Source organism: Chrysochloris asiatica, unplaced genomic scaffold (assembly GCF_000296735.1).
Source record: "Chrysochloris asiatica unplaced genomic scaffold, ChrAsi1.0 scaffold00413, whole genome shotgun sequence".
In the NCBI taxonomy this organism is placed as follows: domain Eukaryota; kingdom Metazoa; phylum Chordata; class Mammalia; order Afrosoricida; family Chrysochloridae; genus Chrysochloris; species Chrysochloris asiatica.
In genome coordinates this window covers 353,110-359,271 of record NW_006408931.1, presented here as the reverse complement: position 1 = coordinate 359,271, position 6,162 = coordinate 353,110, and the positions used below count along the sequence as shown (strand labels likewise).

Sequence of the window (6,162 nt, the reverse complement as noted above, 5' to 3'; positions counted from 1 at the left end):
ACAGAGTTCTAGCTAAAAGACAGATGAGTGCATCTTGTGTATATACAGAGCTTGCTACATGGCTGGGTAGCCCAACAATTCCATATACATGGTACTAGCTTCATGGCAGATGAGTCCAACATGTCCTTATACAGAGTTCTACCTACACGGCAGATAAGTTCAAAATGTCCATATAAAGAGAGGTATCTACATGTCAGGGTAGTGCAACATTTCCATATACAGAGTTCTAGCTACAAGGCAGATGAGTCCAACTTGTCTGTATGTAGAGAGCTAACTGGATGGCAGAAAAGTCCAATATGTTCATATACAGAGAGCTACCTATTTAGCAGATCATTCAAACATATCCATGTACAGAGAGCTGGCTACATGGCAGGGTAGTGCAACATTTCCATATACAGAGTTCTAGCTAGAAGGCAGATGAGTCCAATATGTCCATATACTGACGGCTAGCATCATGTCAGACGTGGCCACAATATCCGTATACAGACAGCTAGCTAAATGTCAGGTTAGTGTAACATTTCCATATACAGAGTTCTAGACACAAAGCAGATGAGTTCAACTTGTCTATAAACAGAGAGCTAGCTACATGCAGAGTAGTCCAACATGTCCATATACAGGGTACTAGCTACATGGCAAATGAGTCCAATGTGTCCATATGCTAAGAGCTAGTTACATGGCAGACAAGTCCAATATGTTCATGTACAGATAGCTTTCTACTTGGCAGATGAGTCCAATATATCCATATATTGTGAGCGAGCTACATGGCAGAAAAGTCCAATATGTTCATATACTGAGAGCTATGTACTTGCAGATCAGTCCAACATATCCATGTACAGAGAGTGAGACATGATAAGGTAGTGCAACATTTTCATATACAGATTTCTACCTACATGGCAGTTGTGTCCAACATGTCCATATACTGAGAGCTAGTTACATTTCAGAGTAGTCCAACATGTCTATATATATACGATACTAGCTACATAGCAGATGAGTCCAACATTTCCATATACTGAGAGCTAGCTAAATGGCAGACAAATCCAACATGTTCATATACAGAAAGCTACCTACTTGGCAGATCAGTCCAACATATCCATGTACAGAGAGCGAGATACATGGTAGATGAGTCCAAATTTTCCATATACAGAGAGCTAGTTACATGGCAGGGTAGTGCAACATTTCCATATACACAGTTCTAGCTACAAGGCAGATGAATCCAACAAGTTCATATACTGAGAGCTAGCTTCATGGCAGACGAGTCCATAATGTACGTACACAGAGAGCTAGCTACATCGCAGGGTAGTGCAACATTTCCATATACACAGTTCTAGATACAATGCACATGAGTCAAACTTGTCTAGAAACCGAGAGCTAGCTACATGACAGAGTAATTCAACATGTCCATATACAGGGTACTAGCTATATGGCAGATGAGTCCAATTTGTCCATATACTGAGAGCTAGTTACATGGAAGAGAAGTCCAATATATTCATATACAGATAGATACCTACTTGACAGATCAGTTTAACATATCCATGTACAGAGTACTAATTACAAATCATACGAGTCCAAAATATCCATAGACAGAGAGCTAGCTACATGAAAGAGAAGTTCACCTTTTCCATATACAGAGTTTTAGTTACATGGCAGATGAGTCCAAAGTGTTCATATACTGAGAGCTAGCTCCATGGCAGAGTGGTCCAACATGTCCATATAAAGAGTACTAGCTACCTGGCTAATGAGTCCAACATGTCAATATACTGAGAGCTAGCTACATATCAGACAAGTCCAATATGATCATATACAGGTAGCTACCTACTTGGCAGACCAGTCCAACATATGCATGTACAGAGAGCTAATTACTTAGCAGACAAGTCCAAAATGTCCATAAACAGAGACCTAGCTACATGGCAGGGTAGTGCAACATTTCTATATACAGGGTTCTAACTACAAGGAAGATGAGTAAAAATAGTCTACATATAGAGAGCTAGCTACATGTCAGAGTAGTGCAACATTTTTATATACAGATTTCTAGCTACATGGATGATGTGTCCAATGTGTCCATATACTGAGAGCAACCTACACGGCAGATCAGTCCAAAATACCCATGTGCAGAGAGCTAGCTACATGGCAGACGAGTTGAAAATGTCCATATACAGAGAGCTAGCTACAAGGCAGCGTACTGCAACAGTTCCATGTATAAAGATCTAGTTATATGGCAGATTTGTTCAATGTATCCATACACTGAGAGCTACCTACATGGCAGAGTAATCCTACATGTCCATATACGGAGTTCTAGCTACAATGCAGATGCATCCCACGTGTCCATATACTGAGAGCTAGCTACATGGCAGAGTAGTCAAACATGTCCTTATACAGTGTAGTAGCTACATGGCAGATAAGACTAACATGTCTATATACTGAGAGCTAGCAACATGGTAGAATGTACAATATGTTCATATAGAGAGAGCTATCTACTTGGAAGATCAGTCCAACATATCCATGCATAGAGAGCTAGCTAAATGTCAGATGAGTCCAAAATGTCCATATACATACAGATAGCTACATGGCAGGGTAGTGCAACATTTCCATATACAGAGTTCTAGCTACATGGCAGATGAGTCCACCTTGTCTATATACAAAGAACTAGCTACATGGCACAGTAGTGCAACATGTCCATATACAGTGTACTACCTGCATGGCAGATGAGTCCAACATGCCCATATACTGTGACTTAGCTACAAGGCACACAAGTCCAATATGTTTATATACAGGGAGCTACCGAATTGGCAGATCAGACTACCATATCCGTGTACTGAGAGCTACCTATATGACACATGAGTCCAATGTGTCCATATACTGAGAGCTAGCTACATGGCAGAGTAGTACAGCATGTCCATATACAGGGAACTAGCTACATGGCAGATGAGTCCAATGTGTCCATATAAAGACAGCTAGGTATATGAAAGAAAAGTCCAATATGTTCACATACAGGGAGCTAGCTACATGGCAGATGTATCCAATGTGTTCATATAATGAGAGCTATTTTCATGGCAGATCAGTCCAAAATATCCATGCACAGATGGCTAACTACATATCATACGAGTCCATAAAATCCATCTACAGAGTTCTAGCTACAAGGCAGATGAGTCCAACTTGTCTATATACAGAGAGCTTGCTTCATGGCATAGGAGTGCAACATTTTCATATACAGAGTTCTAGCTACATGACAGATTTGCCCAACGTGTCCATATACTGAGAGCAACCTAAATGGCAGATCAGTCCAATCTGTCCATATACAGGGTAATAGCTACATGGCTGATCAGTACTAAATGTCCAAATACAGAGAGCTAAATACGTGACCAAGTAGTCCAACATGGACATATTCAGGGTACTAGCTACATGGCAGATGAGGCGAACATGATCATATACTGAGAGCTAACTACATGGCAGACAAGTCAAAAATGTCCTTATACAGAGTTCTAGCTACAAGGCAGATAAGTCCAACTTGTCTATATACAGAGAGATAGCTACATGTCACAGTAGAGCAACATTTCCTTATACAGAATTCTAGCTATATGGCCTATGTGTCCAACGTGTCCATATACTGAGAGCTACCTACATGGCATTTCAGTCCAAAAGGTCCACATACAGTGTACTAGCTACATGGCAGAGGAGTCCAACATGTCCATATACTCAGAGCTAGCTACATTTCAGCTGTGTCCCACATGTCAATATACAGAGAGCTAGATACATAGAGACAAGTCCAATATATTCATATACAGAGAGCTAGCTTCTGGGCAGATCAGTCCAAAATATCCATGCACAGTGAGCTAGCTACATGGCAGACGAGTCCAGAATATCCATCTACAGAGAGCTAGCTACTTGGAAGGGTAGTGCAACTTTTCCTTATGCAGAGTTCTTCTTACAAGGCAGATGAGTCCAACTTGTCTATATACTGAGAGCTAGCTACATGACAGAAAAGTCCAATATGTTTATATACAGAGAGTTACCTACTTAGCAGATCAGTCCAACATATCCATGTACATAGAGCTAGCTACATGGCAGATGAGTCCAAAATGTCCGTATACAGAGAGCAAGTTAAATGGCAGGGTAGTGCAACATTTTCATATAAAGAGTTCTAGCTTCAAGGCAGATGAGTCCAACTTGTCTATATACAGAGAGCTAGCTACATGGCAGAGTAGTGCAACATTTTTATATACAGAGTTCAAGCTACATGGCTGATGTGTCCAACGTGTTCATATACTGAGAGCAACCTAAATGGCAGATCAGTCCAATATATCCATGTGCAGAGAGCTAGCTACATGGCAGACAAGTTGAAAATGTCCATATACAGAGAGCTAGGTACATGGCAGAGTAGTCCAACATGTCCATATACAGAGTTCATGCTACATGGCAGATGAATCCAAGCTGTTTATATACTGAGAGCTAGCTACATGGCAGAGTAGTCTAGCATGTCCATTTTTTGTTGTTGTTGTTGTTGTTTATAGTAAAACTTTATTTCCATTTTATGTAACATCATTTCAAATTAGGTCTATGCTGTAAGAGGAGAAAGGGCGGGCCATCTGGAATCTCCTAAGAGATTTTTTCACTCTTCCTCTGAGTAGCACTTGGACAGCCACCATTTTGCCCACTGAGAATTGATCAGAATTTATCTATAGTTACAGAAGAAATCACATCAATATAGAAAAATCATAATGCATGAGGGTGTAAGAGTAAGTTCTTAGGGTATGTAGTCCCGAAATATAGGGCACATTTTTATATAACACATTTTTCCCTAGTAAGTTCAGCGCTGTTTCTCTGTTTTGTTTACTTTTTTGAGTCAAAGCTTGTGTGAAAATACTTAAGTTTTATTCTTATTTCTCTGATATAAAACCAATATAAGTTTGGAGATTTTAAATTCTTCTTGTGTTCACGCTGGGACGTGACTATGATTGATGTCTAGTGAGCATATTAACTCCAAGTTTGGCAACCATCAGCAGACTGGCACCTGCAATTAAGCCCGCAGGCATAAATTTTCCAGAGTTGTAGAATCTGATTCCCATAATGCCAGCCAAGGTCCCAGATATAGCTAGGAAAACCCAAACATTCCTGGGATCCTGAGAGAGCTGATAGGCACCCAGGCCGGCTAGCCCTCCAAACAGGAGTCCAGCAGCAAGGGATGGGACGCTGCCTGCTTTTGCATAGCCAATGATCCCACCAGTAGCAACCAGTGCTGCATAGACGAAGCCAAACCAATGAATGGGGACTAGTGAGCTGGGCTCCTTCTGCATTGTTCTCTTCCCACTCTGTCCAATTGAGAGGAGACACCCGGCCTGCACCCGTATAGGTCTCCCGTGGCCAGTTCCGGTGGAAAAACCTCTAGCATGTTCATTTAAAGTGTACTAGCTACCTGGCTAATTTCCAAACATGTCCATATACTGAGAGCTAGCTACATAGCAGAGCTGTGCATCATTTCCATATACAGAGTTCAAGTTACAAGACAGATGAGTCCAAAATATCTATATACAGAGAGCTAGCTACATGTCAGAGTAGTGCAACATTTCCATATACAGAGATCTAGCTACAAGTCAAATGAGTCCAACGTGTCTATGTACAGAGAGCTAGCTATATGGCAGTGTACTGCACCATTTCAATATACAGAGTTCTAGCTACAAGTCAGAGGAAGCCATCTTGTATATATAAAGGCAGCTAGGGAGACGGCAGGGTAGTGCAAATTTTCCATATACAGAGATCTAGCTACATGGCAGATGTGTCCAACCTGTCCATATATTGAGAGCTAACTACATGGCAGATCAGTACAACATATCCATGTACCGAGAGCTAGTTACATGGCAGATGAGTCCAAAAGGTCCATATACAGAGAGCTTGCTACATGGCAATGTAGTGCAACATTTCCATATACAGAGTTCTAATTACAAGGCAGATGAGTAAAACGTGTATATACAGAGAGTTAGCTTCATGGCACGGTAGTGAACATTTCCATACAAGGAGTTCCAGGGGCATGCAGATGTGTCCAACGTGTCCATATACAGCTATCTAGCTCCATGGCAGATGTGTCAAACGTGTCCATATACTGAGAGATAACTACATGGCAGATCAGTTCAACATATCCATGTACAGAGAGCTAGTTACATGGCAAAC

At 41.1% G+C, this 6,162-nt stretch overlaps 1 pseudogene; it reads right to left on the bottom strand.

The window, feature by feature from the left end:
• Positions 1–4,946: 4,946 nt before the first annotated feature.
• On the bottom strand, positions 4,947–5,291 carry LOC102818752 (annotated as a pseudogene).
• Between the last annotated feature and the right edge of the window lie 871 nt (positions 5,292–6,162).